Source organism: Cyprinodon variegatus, unplaced genomic scaffold (assembly GCF_000732505.1).
Source record: "Cyprinodon variegatus isolate N-32 unplaced genomic scaffold, C_variegatus-1.0 Scaffold239, whole genome shotgun sequence".
Classification (NCBI taxonomy): domain Eukaryota; kingdom Metazoa; phylum Chordata; class Actinopteri; order Cyprinodontiformes; family Cyprinodontidae; genus Cyprinodon; species Cyprinodon variegatus.
In genome coordinates, this window is record NW_015150692.1 from 125,383 (window position 1) to 143,460 (window position 18,078).

At 38.0% G+C, this 18,078-nt stretch overlaps 1 protein-coding gene across 4 annotated transcripts in view; it reads left to right on the plus strand.

Annotated features, from left to right (window-relative positions):
- sema5b (sema domain, seven thrombospondin repeats (type 1 and type 1-like), transmembrane domain (TM) and short cytoplasmic domain, (semaphorin) 5B) overlaps positions 1 to 18,078 on the plus strand; it is a 295,363-nt gene that overhangs the window by 65,010 nt on the left and 212,275 nt on the right. Inside the window, exon 1 of one of the 4 annotated variants that reach the window (XM_015381708.1) lies at positions 3,491 to 3,607. The exons of the other annotated variants lie outside the window; for them this stretch is intronic. The gene's annotated coding sequence lies outside the window, so the exon portion shown is untranslated. Of the gene's footprint in view, positions 1 to 3,490; positions 3,608 to 18,078 lie in introns of those variants that run through there. 4 annotated transcript variants of the gene reach the window in all.

Here is an 18,078-nt window from a genome sequence, read left to right on the forward strand (position 1 = left end):
TATTTACCTTCATAATATCCTCTGATTTGTTATTTTAAAAGAAAGTAAAACAAAAGCATTTCAGCCCCATAAAGTTTATTAAGTGCTGAGGGCAGAGGCAGCTGAGCAACGAGCTGCTGAGCACAAGCGCTGGAGTTGATCAGCAGTTTGTCAGAGTTGAGCACATATTGAGCAAATGTGTGAGATTTAAGCACTGCGCTGTGCCCTCAGATTGGTCCCTGTGTGCTGAAGTAGGCATGAAATAGCAGGGAGCAGTTCTCTCCCAGGTACCTCCCCTAAATCTTTTACCAATAAATAATATAGGACTGTTTCGGATTCCTTTTACCCCTACTCTCTACACTGTTAACCCAAATGTTGAAAGTATTTAGTTAGACTAAGTAGTTGAAACTCATTATAAAAAATAAAAAAATCTGCTAAAATGTGTAACATTCTTGTTACACATGGATTTGACTTAAACCTTTGCATTAATCTTAATTATTTGCGTTTTAATTTAACATAACTTAAATGACTTAATAAAAACAGTTTATCTTTAATAAGGAAGCACTTGAGCAGATTTTTGCAATAAGATCCAATTAGTTGACCTATTGGCAATGGATGTGGCTAATGTTGCAACATGAGTGAGGTTGCTATTAGATTTGACAGGAAATGTTTAATGTTGCTAGGTAACATGTCACTCAGTTATGGCGTAGTTTTTGCTGACAGAAGCAGTATGCCAACAGCTATTAGATGGCATTATAATATCCTCATGATAGAAATGATAAATCTGACATACAAGTTGAATACGGATATCTTTGTGGAAACAGTTTGAGGTAAAGAAACATCTGAACACAAACTTTTACTCATGCAATTGAAAATGTTTGAGGTTATAATACTAATAACATTAAGGTAAGTAAAATCTTAGATTTGGTATAATGAACTATTTTGCTTAAAGGGAAATCTAAATAACAAATTTCTAATAACTACTGATTTTATATTAATCCAATTAAAAGTATTGAGGTAGCTAATTGTCTCTAGATTTTTGGGTTCTGGTAACTTATTCAGATTTAGAGTGCACTACATATATAACCTCTAAATTAAAACCATCATTCCAGCTGCTTTCAGAAGTATCATAACTGGTAGAAAGAGTGCACCTGTGTGATGCATCCATAAATATATGTTCTGAAGATCTAATTAATATTTCTCAAATTGTCCCGAACAAAACATCACCATCTTGCATAACAGTGTTACGCTGCAGTGGAGCTTTTGCTTCTGCAGACAGTTGTTAAATGTTGGTGAGAGGGACACTAGAGCTTAATATATGGGAATCCTGAAAAACAATTGGAAGAGGCTGCATAAGATCGGAGATAAGGACCAAGATTCTACTTCTAGCTGGGCTTCAACATTTGAAATACAGTTGGAGCTTATTTTTAACTGTTTTCAATTAAAATACTGTAAAACAGTACAAAGACATCTGCTGGAAATGCCAGGTTAAAGTACCGACTAAAAGAATATCTGTGGCAACACAGGAAACTTTATGCTGCTAAGACCTCCATTAAGCCTAAGCGCTGACTATTTTGTTAAAAAAAAAAAAGGTCCAGAAATGCTTAGTCTCTGTAGGCAAGGCAAATTCACCTATACAGAACAATTCAGTACAAAGACAAATCAAAATGCTTTATATCCATCCATCCATTTTTCATCATGCTTATCTCAAGCGGGGTTATGAGGGGTGTCTGTGGGCGAGAGGTGGGGTTAATCCTGGACAGGTTGCCAGTCTATCGCAGGGCAACGAGACAAACAACCATTCATGCACGCACTCACACCTAAGGAGAATTTAGAGAAGTCATTTAACCTAACAGTCATGTTTTTGGACTGTGGAGGGAAGCTGGAGTACCCGGAGAGAACTCACCCATGCGCAGGGAGAACATGCAACCTTCATGCAGAAATACACCGGGCCGGGAATTGAACCCGGAACCTTTTTGCTGCAAAGCAGCAGTGCTACACACTGCAGCCTCATGCTTAACACGAATTTAACAATAAAATACAAGGAAAGTAAAAGCAAGTGAATATAAAAACATGATAAAAAGCCAGTAAAACAAATAAATAGTTGGATCATACATTTAAATGTATGATACCTCAGTTAACAGTTTACCTTCGACAGTCAAAGGCAGCTCTAAACAAATGAGTTTTTAACTTTTATTTAAAAGGCTTTCAGCTCTTTTCTAGTCCTCTGGGAGTTTGTTCCAAATCAGTGGAGCATAGGAACCCAATGCTGTTTCTCCATGTTTAGTTCTAGTTCTGGGTGAACAGAGTAGGCTGGAACTAGAAGACCTGAGGGGTCTGGGAGGTTGATTCTCTGAATGCTCCAAGCAATTAGAAAACCCAAAATCGCAGCTTTGATTTGAGCAAAAGCAGTGATATTATCAAAATATTGCTTGATAGGTTTACACAGTATACAGTTTTACCTCTAACACGAAAACATTTTGTTTTCATCTATCTCACAACTGCACCCTGCTTCGAGTTATTTTACTTAAAATCCCAATATAATAAACTAAATACTTCTATTTAAATGTGACACAAAATTGGAGATGTTTTTTCATGGCATTGAATATATCAGTTGATGAGTGTATTTTTTAAGTTTTTTATTGAAACTTAGTTGGAGAGAAATGTCTTAAGACTGTATCAATTCTCCTTAAGTTTTCAGAAAACTAATCATCATTTGATAAGGTTGTTAAAAGGGTAGGTTTTAGAGATGCTTTGCTGATGCTACACATTTTGATGGACATCCACCTTTTTTATAGGTTTATGTCCACATAATCTTTATTTTTTTTAGCTTAAAGGAAAAACTAAGGCTGGTCTTTTATAGCTCAGCTTATACTTCAGTATCTTACATCTCAGCAGCCTTTTTTATCCTGACTATGGGAACAGTTGCCAATAATCGATCTTTCCTTTACTCCTGTTCACTCTTCCTCATGGAGGTTGGGGAAACAGCAGCCATATCGCAGCAGCTGATGGCAGAAGAGGAATCGCATTTCTGAGCGGCTCCTTCAGGTTGCCGTAGAAACCAAACAGGGCTATTTGTTCCAATTTGCTCTGTGGCATTGAGATCAAAAAGCTTGGAACCAATGCTAATATGCACTCCACATATTAGCATCTGTGTTTGCAAAAAACACAGCGGGGCTTCTGCTCACCTCATTTGCATCTATATTGTTCTCTTACAGTTTACTGCAATGCAAGGCCTCCTACCTTTACAAGGCTTTAATAAATGGTTTTGAACTTTCTGGTTTGTTATTATCCTCTCAGGCCTTATGCTGATCTAAAGGCTACTTGCTGCCCCAGCATCCCTCCCTCCTGCCCCCAACATTCCCTTCCAGACTCCCAATTTGGAGAAGGCTGCTGAGTTTAAAGACCATTCCTGCTCCGCCTCTTCAGCTCCATTGAAAAGTTGGCGGTTTGTTTACGGGTGCACCAGCTTCTTTGTGGCTCTGCGCTCTGCTTATGTGAAGGAGGCGAGCAGTGCATTGAAGACTCACCCTCCCCCCCCTTCTTTCTCTCCCTTCTTCCAGAATCAATCTGAAAAGGACAGACGGCCCTCTCAGCCCCGTCCCCACACTCCAGTGATGCTTAGCTGGTGAGTACATCCCGGTCGTTTGCATTCAGAACTGTGCCGTTGCTTTAATGCCTTCTTCCACTTTCTGCTTGAATTCATATTTTCGATTTCCGCGTCCATTCAGCCTTCGTATCGTTTCTTCAAGTTTGTCAGTAAACACCAAACTTCTCTCCAGTCTTGCATATTTGGGTTGAAGATTATTCTGTTTTTCTTAACCTTCTCTCATGCAAATGTGTTGTTTTTTTGCCTAAATCACAGAAGTCTGAGAGGCCATTGTAGTGGTAGGCCATCTGTGTTAGTGAGAACCCCTTTTTTTCTTGAGTGAGGTCATTTTAAAAGCAGTGTGGGGAATAAGGTAGTGGATGGGAGGAAGCTAAGTATATGGGTATTCATGTAGGCGACTGAATGATAAGTCCATCTCTCAATCTCCCCCATCCCTCGGCTGCCTCCTTTATTCCCTGTGTGGGTTTTTGTTACTTGTGTTTCCTCATATGTGTGTGTTGGAAAATTAATCAGTGAATCATTCCAGTTGCAGACAGCCTTGAGCCGATTTGACAGTGAAATCATTATTCATGAGACATGGATGCGCACTCACCTTGTGAAGTCACCTCTAGCAGAACAGACTGGAGCCACTGTTTGGGCATTTGTGTGCTGGTTCCTTTGGATTAAGCTGCTGAACAAAAATGCTCTCAAAGCCACTGGTTCAAAGTTTCATTGAAGCAAAAGGATAATTTAATGTGTAAAGTTTTGGGGAGATATTCCATATCAGAGCAGTAAATCATCTTCCACTTTTTTCATTCCTTCTTGTTTTTCCTTTTTTTTTTTGAAAGAGGGATTAAAAGGATAGACTTTTAATCCTGGATATATTATCCTCTTTCATACAAAAATAGTTTTGCTTTATGCTTTTAAAGTAATATAATCCTTTCAGTAGAGATTTAAAGTTTGGGAAATAACTCACAGTAAGGAAGGGGAAACCCATGACATGTTTCCATAATCATGCAACAGGTTTTGGTGCAGCAGGTGTTGCACTGGTTGTTTTATAGAAATGAAACTACAGATTGTTCTTTATTCACCAAATAAACAGATCATTGGCTTCTTTTAGAAAAGTGTGATTGTGCAGTGCATCTATGAGTCCTTAATAGCTTAAATGCAGTTGTCAGCGGCAGAATAAGGTGTTTAAACAACCAGCAATATTTTTATTAAAGGATTTAAGCCTCAATTTTAAAAATTCTGGTGTTTACAGCAGCAAAAACATTATAGAAAAAATGAACACACAAATGTGGACCTTAGACAAGTTTGTAAGAATAATAGTAGTGAAGAGTTAAAGATAAAAAAAATGAAATACTGTAAAGTGTTTTAACAATATAAATACTGTGCACCTGGAGAATAATTAGCCAAGATACAGCTATGGACATTTTTACAGTAATGGATTATAATAATAACAGTTGATTAAAGGTTTCTTTAAAGGGTTTCTGCTGGACTTTCTAATTTTAACATTGGCATTAAATGGCCAGATAACATTTATTGATGATATGTAAATGTTTACTCAGTAAACATTTACATATTTCAGTAGAAATTTTGATTAATATAAATGTTTGCACCAAACTTAAACTATTAAAATGATTCACTGTTATTGCATATATTTTCCCTTCTTTCATCATTGATGATAAAAGATGATCTGAACAGCCACTAAAGCTGAAGAACTGTTATTCTAACCTATTTAAAGCAGTGGTAAAGAACTGGTGATGGAATCAAAGTTTGGAAAAGAACGATTTTATATGCGGATGTTGAAAATAACAAAGTTTAACTTTGGTTTTGTACCTTATTCTCTGACCTCCCCCACCTCACCGACCATCAGCAACTGATATGCTGATGAGTTTAGCCTTGAAACTGTTAAAAATCCTGTTATGTTTGATAAGTTCACAGTAACCCAGCAGGAAAGTGTCACATTGCCTGAATATCAACCCTGAACAACTAGCATGAATATACAGTCTCAGGGAAATTTAGTTGCATTGACTTCCATCTTTATAACAAAGATGGAAACAGGGAAGTGACGTGTGACGTAAAACAGTCTGCACATCGTAGTAGTTTTGTGTGGTAGAGTTACTTCCATCCTCATCAAAGTTGCTTATTACTGGTGAAAGCGATACAGACCCCAACGGGCAATGACCAGAGATGTCAACTGCCAAAGTACATATACTTTCTTACTTTACTTAAGTAGAAATTTAGGCTGTCTATAGTTTACCAAAGTCACTATTGTTTTGGACTTTTCACTTTTGTTTTTGCAATTGTCTCTACTTTGTGTATAAGGAAGTTGCCATCCAGAATTGTAGAACATTTTTTGCTTTAACAGGGTAGTGCTGTAAAGCATCAGTCCTTAACATTTCTCCTGCGTTACTTTTACTTTTGGTATGTTTTATAAATGGTACTTGTACATTCTTACTTGCGTAAAAAGCTTAAGATGATCCTCTTACTTCTACAAAACCGTAGGATAATACTTTTAACACCTCCTGCCATGACAGAGGGTTCATTCACCTAGTTGTAAGTGGACAAAAGTTATGAAAATATTTTATTCTGGTTAAAAAGTTCATCAATCCATCATCTCACACGCTTGTCCCAATTGGGGTCGCGAGGGGTATTGGTGCCTATCTCCAGCTGTCAATGGGCGAGAGGCAGGGTGTCCCGTGTACAGGTTGGCCGTGTTTCCCGTGGATCACCGGGACAAATTCATGCAGAGACTCACACCTAAGGACAATTTATCAAAACCACTTAACCTAACAGTCATGTGTTTGGACTGTGGGAGGAAGTCGGAGTACCCGGAGAGAACCCACGCATGCTCAGGGAGAACATGCCTTCTCCATGCAGAAAGACCCCGGGTCGGGAATCGAACTAAGAACCTTCTTGCTGCAAGGCAGCAGTGCTACCCACCATGCCACTGAACAGCCCGGTTCAAAAGTTATTTATTTAAAAAAAGAAGAAATAATAAACAAAAATGACAAAAAAGGAAACAAAAAAAACAGCCATTGAACATAATATCTAACTACTGTAAGTAATAAATTGCTGAGTCGTTAAAACCAAGCAATTATTTGAAGCTCTAATAATCAGATCTTCATTAAACAATCTTTACGCTTAGAAGTCATTCTTTGAATATTATTTCATTTATTTTTACCCAGTTACTGTATAATTTAAAATACCTTCATGTTAAGATATTGATCACAGAAAAGAAGGCATTTTTTTTAAAACCAAATACATACATATAATGTGCAGTTTTAAAAATCTAAATCTAAAAAAAAAAAATACTTTTTCTGCTGTAAAATAAGTATTTTTTCCTTTTTAGGCTTAGCCAGCTACGACACAGAGAAACCCAGTTCACAAAAGGTGATATAATTCACTAAAGGAAAAACTATAGATAGATAACTATATAAAACATAAACCAATTTTATGAAATCATCAAATATTAAATCAGTTTAACCAGACCTACCCTGACTCTGTACCACAAAGAAATCCCTTAAATATAACCTCTTAAAACATGCTTGCAAATCAAGAACAGATTAAATCTTTGGAGAGATCAAATAGAACTATTTCTAAGTCTTTAGTGTTCCAGGAAAGCGCAGTGAGAGCCATTATCTAGAAATGAAGAAGATATGAAAGAGTTTTTAAACCTCTCTATAATTGGCCTTTCTATTCAGGTTACCCTGAGGGCAAACTGGAGGTCACAACAAACAAGAAAATGAACACATAGTGCTGACTCACATTCACTGAATGATCTCTAAATATTCTCTAAGACTCCTGGGTAAGTATTGTGTGGACTGATGAGGCATAACTGGAACTTTTGAGATGTAAAACTGGAAGATTCGTAGAAATAAACAGAACACACCTCAAGCCAAACACAGCGGGAGTAGTGTGATGGTCTAGGGCAGGGGTCACCAACGTGGTGCCCGCGGGCACCAAGGGGCCCTCAAGGACCACAAGGGGTGCCCTTAGAGTCTTCTGAAAATAGAACAACTCAACAGTGAGCTACGTTTGAAATTTCATTGTATTCTGTTGCTCTTCTTTTTTTAATCAGTTATAGAACATTTCATCATTTAATCATATATGGCATTTAAGCATTTATAGAGATTTCAAAATGAAAATGTCTAAAAGAAAATTAGAAATTTAAAGAAACAATAAAGATATGTTAATAATGTATCAAGTTTAGGTGAACGTTGACCCTTGTAATTCATAGGTCAGTATTGGTAGCCCTTCCTGTGACTCAGTGCCCCTGAATTAGCCCTCAACTGTAAAAAGGTTGGTGACTGCTGGTCTAGGGCTATCTTAGGACCTGTATGCTGTAGCTGGTGGAACCATGAGTTATGCTGTTTATCAAGAAAAATCCAAAAGGAGAACATCTCTTAAATCTACCTTTGAAGGACTGAAGTGGCATTCCATGCTGAAACATCCTCCAATACGGCTGAATCATCCCAAATTGTGGGCTAAAATTCCTCCACAGTGAAAGGAAAGACTCATTGCCTCATGACAGACTCATGGCATCTTTTGCTTCGACCCAAATTATATCCTGTAACGTCTCTAAAAGGCCAGCTCTAGTATGTGCATATTTTACATTGTTGTCTCCCCCTGCCCAGTGCTCTCTTCCCTCATACTTATCCCTACTCAATTCAATTTGTGGCCCAAAATGTATTTATTGTATTTGTGTCGTTAGAGTAGGGCAGTCATTTTCCCGCTCTGGCCTCTCTGCAAAAGCTCCAGTATGTCTGTGTTAGTTCCCTCTGCTCCACTGAGAGGAGATCAGGGGCTCCAGACAATGTTGGCACCTCATCTCATTCGTCCACACTGTTGTCATTTAGCTTTGGATGACAATAAACCCGTAGAAAACAAGCCCCTTCCAGGCCAATGAGAGAGAGAATAAGCAGAGAGAGAGACTGATCGAAACAAACGGATGGATAGACAGGGGGAGGACTCACCCTCGAAAAAGGATTCTTTTTAGAGCACTCTGTTTTTGGCCTCTTGGGTCAAATTAAGGAAGCGCCATTATCCCTGGCAGATTGTCATGCTGCCTTTGTGGCCCAGCCATGGCACATTAGGGCGCCTGAAAACGTGGTGGAGCCATGGCTCATTCAGCTTCCAAATGGAGGGGCCATTGGCAGAACCTTGGCCTTACTCACAGAAGATTCATTCACTCTACACTGGGGGTGGGGTGAGGAGGTGTTGACTGCCGTGATTGGGTTGGAGAAGAACCCCAGAGATGAATTAAACGTGTTAAGGCTAAATTTATGGCTTATAAGTTGGCTTTTTATTGATTCAAATCATAGGTCCTTTCCGTGGTAATGGGCTGGTGTTCCCAAAGCTTTCATACATATGATTTTTATCTAGTATTTAGATGTAATAGTAGTTTTCACACATTTTAAGCATTTTGATGAATAGTTAAAGGTATTCTGTTGATATGTTTACGTAAAGCTGTCCTACATGCTTGTCCCTAGTTAGCTATCTTTTTCTTTACATGCGCACTTTCAGGCATATATCTGGGGTTAGCTACAAATTCATTGAGTCATTGGAGCTCACCTTTCTCACCGCAGTTATTTGAAAATGGCTGAGGGTCGTAAGAGAAAAAGCATTACGAAGTGTATGAGAAGAAGAGAAAGGCCTGACAGGAGAGAAACAAGACCCGAGTGTTTTTGGGAGATTCTTTCACGGAATGGCACACACTGAAAGCAAGGTCGGGCTTCCCACTTATGTGTTTTTTAAAGAAAGTTTCTACTCGACAGGTAAAGTTTGGCATGCTATTTTGAGAAATCCATCTCACATCACTGCTAGTAAAAGGAGGAGAAATGAACTTGTGCATGCTCTCACATATGTTCCATCGGCGTTTCCTTTCTGGAGCGGGTACAGGGTGGTACATGTTCATTTTTTTAAAGTAAAGAGAGGGTGGGTCTAAAAAATTCCCCAATACCTTTAAGTTACAACCACAAACCAATGTTTTTCTCTGGAGATGTATGTTATAGACCAACACAAGCCGTGCAATATTGTAAAGTAGAGGGAGAATAACGCATTTTTTACAGTAGCAGCCACTCAAAATGGCCCTTCCCAGTCAAACGGCAGCTGAATGGCAGCCCACTACCCTGCAGTTCCCAGAGAAATCCCATCCAACTTCCAGCCACTGGCCTTCTGCTTGCAAATTGTTTTACACTGACTCCACCCTTTCACTGATAACAGGGTCTGACCTGGAGCAACGCTTCTCTTTAGACCATAATGTCCACAAATAATGACAGAAAGAATATTTTATAACAAATATTGATGTGTAAAAATGAATTGTAGGGAACAAGCCAAGGGCCCATCAAGGAACGGGGAATTCTTGAATGGCTACTACTGTAAATATAAATATTTTTTTATATTTGAAAAGCATTTGTGGTCAGCTCCATTAAGTTTCTCCTTTGTAGACCTGATTTTCAGTGCATTTATCACTGCTCTGAATCAGCTTTGCACATTTAGAGACTGAATGTTGTTGCAGCTGGAAAATGTTTAGAAAAGACAATTTTCAGGTTTTACAAAACCTTACCTTATGCTTGAGAGCTGCTGCTCTTCCTCCTTTGAGAAAAAAGATCCTAAAATTGTACATTTTATTGCATTTTTCTTACCACTCACCCATGAAGGCCAGATTTGTTGAGAGCACTTCTAATGATTGTCCTATCAAGAGATTTTTCCAGCTCTGTTAGTTTAGGTGGATGATGGGGTTGTTGGTACAGCAAGAAAAATTTTAAGAAATATTAATACTTTTGCAGGGCATGGTGTTTTCACAGTGTAAGCTTTCGTTTGTCCCTAAATGCTTTCATTTCTGTATTAAAATCCCACCAGCCACATCCACGGTATGCTTTTCAATGCTCCCAGTAACCAGTCTCTTCTAATACTGTGTAAGTGTGCTCAATTTTCTGTGAATTACCAGAAAATTGGGCTCCTGCAGCAAAAAAAGAAAATCTTTGTTCCACTTATCCTCATGTCAGATTTACAGGGGGCCAACTAAAGCAGGCTGAGGAATGTAAACCAGATTCTTCCTGCATTTCAAAAAGCCTTTAACCAAGAAGGATCTGATTTATTCCAGAAACTACCATTAATTCAAAAGGTACAGTTCAGTGGATAAATAATTAGCCGGTCAGTTCTTAAATCCATTTCTTTAGAAGTGGTGGCTTGGGGTCTCCTAATATGGCGTATATATTTTGGTCATACTGTATTTGTCACCGGTGTAAGTTCAGAGTGAGCATTAACCTATGTTCCCTAATTTGCATAGGGATTAGCACTGCCAATCTCTAATCTGGCTTTAAGATGTAAATAATGAAAGCATGCATCAATAACTTGTGTTAAGAGGGTTTTTTTTTTTCTCCCCTAACATTTTTTTAAGGGGATCCACACAAAGCACGGTTATGTTAAAAAAATATTACAGGCCTAGCTCAGTTTGTGATGTTCAGAGCTTAATGTCGCTGCAGTAGGTCGGACCCTGGCTCATTTGCAGGAAGTACTTTTTGGATTGGAAGGGTAGAAAGGGTGGGGGGGCGATTTTTAGATTTTATCATTGTTATGTGATCTTTTAACTGTAACTTTTTGAAATGAATTATAAATAATATCCATCATTATTTTTGTTATTTTTAAAATAATCATTATTATTAATACCTCAAACTAATTTTCTTTACAATTCCAGTAGCACGGACCAAAGCTGTATGCACCTCTTATCCTTGCAGTCTTTATCGATTTCCCGCCACGTCCACTTTTTACAGATGTTTTTTTTTTTTGTATGCATGCAGAATTTAACACCCCTTATTTGGATTCTTTGCAGATCAGGCCCAACATATCTGACATATCCTTTTTTGTGTGTGTTTGTAGCAGGAAGAACAACTATTCCTGTAGTTACTAGAAGAGATGCCAACTAAAACAGACACTATCATTCCCGTCTTTTAAACTGCCCAGCAATAAGTGGGGGAGGGACACCATTGTACTACTTTATCCTGTATTGTCATGTTGTGATGTGTTTTTACATATCTGAATTATTTGACTTTACTGACTTAAAACGCTGATTGTCACTTTGAATTTGCTCAGCTACTGAAAATCTGATTTTATCCCAAATTGTGGCATTTTACAAACCATCTGGTCACTGTAACAAAATACTTTCTTACATAAACCACAGAATTCCCAAATAATTCCCAAACATTGGTTTAAAAGACATTGAAAAGACAACAGGATTCACCTTCAAAGGACGGCTACATTTAGCTGAAAAGTGAAAGGTGAAAAGCCACAAGTTACAGATTGTTGAAACAACGTTGCAACGCCACAAACTTTAAACAACTATTCTTAAAAAAAGCAACACTTTTGGTTTTGCTCTCATTTTTTATTACCGGTATCTAAAACTTTTTTCCACATTCACAATATCACCATTTCCCTCAAATATTGTTCACAAACCATACTAAATCTTTGATAGCGAGACTTCTCCTTTGCTGAGATAATCCCTCCCACCTCACAGGTGTGTCATGACAAGATGCTAATTAGAGACCATGATTAGTGCACAGATGTGCCCTTTAAGCCCAGAATACACCGGATGCATGTGACTTTTTATCTCTGATCCAATTTTTGTCCATGTCAAACTGAAATGCATATATATTTTTGTTGAGTATATTTCAGGACTATATCAAGACTATGACGGACCCACCAAATTTAGCCTAAAAACTGATGACTAAATGATATCTTGTGTTTGAGGGGTTATTTTATTGTACAGTGCAGTACTCTGTGATTAGATCCCCTCAGGACTCAGTGCAGGTAGTGGGAAACAAAAGGATCCTAACTAAATTAACATCGCTGTTGGATAATGTCTCCCACCCCATGTATGAAGCTGTTTTGGAGAGCTCCTTCAGTGACAGAGTTCTGCACTCTAAATGCACCAGGGAGCGTTATCACAGATCCTTCCTCCCAGTAGTTGTAACTTTATACCCACCACTGCTCAATAACATAAAACTGCTGTCATTTTGCACATCTCTGATGTTGCTGCTATTTTCAAATATCCACAATTATAAAAATGTCCATAGCCGTATATTAGTTATTTATTCTCCAGGTGCACTTTATTTATATTCTTAAAACTAGTGTTGCACCGATACCGATACCAGTATCGGACGGGGCCCCGATACTGTCCTAAAATGGTGGTATCGGTATCGGCGAGTACCAACAAATAGGACACCGATACCATTTTAAGAGCCATAAGTTTATTAAACTATTGTCACCCACTCCTGGTAGGCAATAAAAAGTTCTACTGGATTCACTTTGTATTAGCTTTTTTTCTGCTTCACAAAGGTAGGCAGCAGCTGGACAAAGTCATGATGGCAATTATTTTACATTATTATGGTATCGGTATCGGCCGATACTGCACAGCCAGGTATCGGTATCGGTATCGGGGCCAAAAAGTGGCATCTGCGCGACACTACTTAAAACCCATTAAAGTACAGTCATTTTATATTTGTTTATTTTTTAATTCCTCACTATTATGTTATTCTTATTTCTAAGGTCCACATTTGTGTGAATTTCCCCATAGTGGGACAATAAAGGGATTTTCTATTCTATTCTCTAATAAAACATCAGAGACTGGACTTAAATTACACTGTTTTACTGTAGAGACACAGAACACAAAAGTTTAATCTTCTAGATGTTTGTCATTGTCTCAATTTGTGCAAAAAACATAAGGAAAAGATTGGATGGACTCTGTTCTGTGAATAAAGAGACGATACACTAAAGTCGCTGATTTTTCTAAACAGCAATGAGTGAATCACATTTGTCATCTAACAGATATGAGGCAGCAACACTCGTCGGACATGTGTTGGTTAAATATATCCACATATTACCCTTTTAGACAGTTTTAATGGTTTGATGTTCCTGAACAGAGCATTTTCTAAAAGGAATATCAGGTCACCAATCAGATGTTATAATTCCTTTGTAATTTGAGTCCCTAACCATAAGCTATAGATGTCTTTTGCTTTTTACAGTCTCTATAAAGACATCAAGAGTTGATCCTCTGGACATAAAAGAGACAACTAAAATTTTCCCCATGCAACTATAAATTCTTAGAGGACAGCATGCTATACTGTCAAACTCTGCAGCAAAAGCTAAACTAGGGAGCTGCTGAAAACCCTGTAAAACTCCTGGTGTGTGAAATACTTGTTCTTGGCACGTCTCCTTTATTTATCATCAAATCAACTGGAAGCTTTACTTCAGGGATTGATGTCGCCTTCATCTTATTTTTCAGTCCGCAATAGGGGGGAGATTTCATTACTTTCCAGCATTGTTTCCTGTTTTTTTTATGAAGTCGGTCCCTGCTGAAGTGGATGAAAGAAAGGGAGGAGGCTTTTGTCCAGCCAGGCTGTGGCAGAAACCCTGAGCCTGTAAATCTCACACTGATCTTTGGATCATTAAGCAGCGAGCCCCAAGTCCTTTGGTTCTTTATCACCAGGCTTGGATCCCAGGCCATAATGGAGCCTAACTGGCTAATGATTAGCTGTCTTCTGCAGCTACGGCAGACCTGAGTTCTACTACTGCCTGACTAAAAGGAATAAAGCCTTCATAACATATAAATCTGACTTCCCTTCATGCCTGTCAGGGTTTATTTCTTAATATCTGAAACATTTGACAGGTTTTGTTTCAGATCGCAGGGGTTGTTTGTTATATTTGTGTAATGCTCAATTGATTTAATCATTGTATACACTGAATACAGTTAAAACCCAATAATTACTTGCACTTTATGAGAAGATATAGCCTGTTTTTTTACTGTTTGACTGAGAAATGTTGTTATAAAATCTCTAAGATATGTGTTTCATGCAAACACAAAAACATTTGCCTCTCAAACCAGAAATCTGAATGTTAAATAATTAGTTTTAAGTAGAGACAGTTGAAGTGAAGTCCAGTGAGAATGCAAGGACTTGAGCTACAGCATTGGAAGGTTGCATCTGGTAAAATCCATCTCATCAATTGATAAGTATCTACACTGCAAAAATATGGTGTAAAAAATCAAGGAAAAGAAAAAAAAAAACTACTCAAAACAAGTGAAATTATTTGTCCATGCAAGCAAGATTATTTTATTGACAAGAAGTTTTTGATTTAAAGGTATAGTGGAGGATTTTTGTGATTTTTTTGTAAAGACCCACCCAAAAAGTAATAAATGCACATGCACAACCCTGTACTCGTTCCCGAGAGGGAACACCTATTAAAAGTGTGTGAGAGCGTGCACGAGTCCATCTCTCCTCGTGCGCGCTCTGTTTAAAAGTTCCTGTTTGCATCACTCATACACGTACTTTCCAAAAGAAGATTTGCAATTTTTCCACTATGCCAGCACTGGGAAGTGAAAATGGGCACGAGCACGTAGGACAGCCTTATGTAAACATATCACCAGATGATTGACAATTAAGAGGACCACTTGTTTTGATGATCCATTTTAAGATTTTTAAATCTAGAAATGAACCAGTTGAACACTTAAAATTAGAAATTTGTCTTAATGCAATAGTTATTTGACATTTCTGAATACATTTGTTCTTATCTTGGTAAGAAGGAAATAATTTGCAGTGTAGCAGAGATGGATCGTCCATACCGTCCACCTGTACAGAACAAGCACTTAGTGACACATTCATCTTCTTCTACTCATAGTGCTCATGCTTCAAATTCACTTTTTCTAACAAAAAGTGGGATAAAACACAATTATGACAAAAAATAAAATTAAGCAGGATCCCATAATCCTTCTGAAAAACAGTATGCAGCGAGTTACTGGCGAATGTCATAAAATGTCATTGCAACTTTAAAGGTATCTAGACAATGTTACCTTTAATCAGAAGTCAGAAGAAGCAAAGTTATGTAAAAACACTTAGTATTTTTGAAAGTGGCTTGGATTGACATACAGGCTGACACCACTTCTGCTGATTGCAAGAGTATGTACTGACTTAAAGTATATTCATATTTGAGAATAATAAAAATATTTAAGATCAAACATTTCATTTTTGACATGTGGACCACAGATGACGGTTTAAGTGAATCAGTGTTGAGTAATCCAACAAAACATGGACCCAGCTCTAATTTTCACACTTGTGTTATCAATTTCTATGAGCACATTTACAACCACTATGATTTATACTTGAGAAAAAAAAAACATTCAATGAAAAGATATATGGACCTCTTTTTGAAAAATAAAAACTATGCATCATGTTGCCTCTAACAAAAGGTTGTTTAAAATGTGGTTTAATAATAGGCTTGTGTTTTCTGATATTGAAATGTTGTCTGGACGGCTGAAGGCTGCGGTGTACTAATTTAAATTCCCTGGTCATACCGGACATCGAGAAGATAAATATGCAGATGGCAGCCATTAAAGGCAGAATCTGTTGCATATTTATTTGAAGCTGTGCTGAATGTCAGTTCTCCGTCTCATTCCTCTTTCTGCCTTTTAATTCAAGATTGAAAAGGTGTTTTTTCTATTTCGTCTCAATTCTTAATTTCAACCACATCCTTTTACCCATTCATATGTGCAAAGTTGAAAGGGGATGATGGTCATTGGGTGAGAAATGCACTATATCATGGATTAAAAAATAAATAAATTGAACTTTTTTGATCTCACAAAGGAGAAATTAACTCTCTGCATTTAACCCATCCTCTTTGGAGGATGGGTTAAATGCCACTGTGAAGCGCCCGGGGGTTAATGGTCTTGCTCTGGGACTCAGAGTGGCAGTCTGTGGGCGTGGGTTTCAAACTCACAACCTCAGGATTCCAAGCCCTATGCCCTAACCACTGGACTGCCACTCCCCATAGGATAGATTGCTTGTCCATCACACTTCTACCAAAAATATACATAGGATAAACAACCATTAGCATATCCTCAATCTCAGAACTATTAACAGTATCTTAGCCTAGCAGTCATATTTATGGGACAGTTGAAGCAAGCTGGAGCACCCTGAGAGGACTCACACATGCAAGGGGAGAACTTGCACCATGAGCTAGCTTGACTCCATGCAGAAAGATCGGCAGGTGCTGGAAATTTCACTCCATTACCATTTATGTTTTGATGATTCAGAAGGAGCCGCCTGCCATATGACATCAGTTTATGATCCTCTAGGGATCCTGAACATCTTGCAGCAAAGTTACTCTGTTTTATTTTATTAAGCTTTCAATCTGTTAGTAGCAGAACATGCTGGACTCGTAAAGCTTTTTCAAATCTCAGATTAAAGACAAAGCTCTTTATCATTTTGAGAATTAATAGAGAAATTATGCTAACCTCTTTAATAGTGCTTATTATCAGATGGATGCAAAAGGCTTTGGAAAAATAGGGACTTTGCAATTATTTTATCTTCATGTTCAAAGTTCTTTAACAGCATATTCTTTCTCACACACATTGTGGGATGTTGCCCACATTGCCTCCTCTCCTAATGCACGTTTTATTGACAACAGCAGGAAGGCTGAACAAAAATATATTTAAGCTATATTAAAGATTAGAATCTAAAGGTGGAATTAGAATTGACTGTAATCGTTTTTTGTTTGGCTTGGTTTTACAATAACAATGAATCAAAAATTGTGTGCTTATCTCTGATCATTTCATCGCTGGCAGGTATTGTATCGCACAATTGAGTACAAAGACAATTTTTTCCCCAGCTATTTTATTGTTATTGCACTGTCACTAGAACTCTCTGCATTGAATCCATCCCCTTTAGGAGCAGTGGGCTGCCATTGTGGGGCGCCCGGGGAGCAGTGGGGGGTCAACAGTCTTTGCTTAGGGACCCAGAGTGGCAGTCTGTGGGAGTGGGGCTCGCACTCAGAACCTCAGGATTCCAAGCTCTATGCCCTAACCACAAGGCCGCCACTAACATAATTCGTGTGCTTTAGAATAATTAAACAATAAAATATAAAAAAATAAAAGCTGAATAAAGATAAAAAATGATAAAAGCAGGGAATAAAAGAAAAAAAAAACATTGACCATGATCTTGTGTTTTATCATGTACTTCAGTAATATCTCTGAGAAAAATGTTTCAAGAGGTTCTTCACAATATTTTCATTTTATGTTTTTTTGTTGCACTTAATTCACATAGAAATTAATCTTTGGTGTGTAAACATCTCCTAAATCCTATTAGAGCTCCTTGGTTTATTTTGGGTTAAATCAACCTCAGTCGCGTCTGACCTCAATCTGAGCTTAATTGTTTCAGGTTAGGTTCCTAACGTGGCGGAAAACCACTTTCACCACAACTTTCCCTCTTCACATGAGTGATTTCTGGCTGTAAACCTGCTGTTTGCTGCTTAATCGCTCGGTAAGGATTAGAGGCGCAGTGTGTTTTTCTAATTATAGACCAGCCTTGTTCACTCTTCTCCTCTGAGGGGTCAAATCTAGCCCACCAGGCTCTCAGCCAGCGGCTCACTCACAGCGACTCTCAGCTCCTGCTTTCACATGTTTATTCCTGTGTGCATTTCTAATTGCCATCTTCTTGTTGCTGCTCTTTATTTTT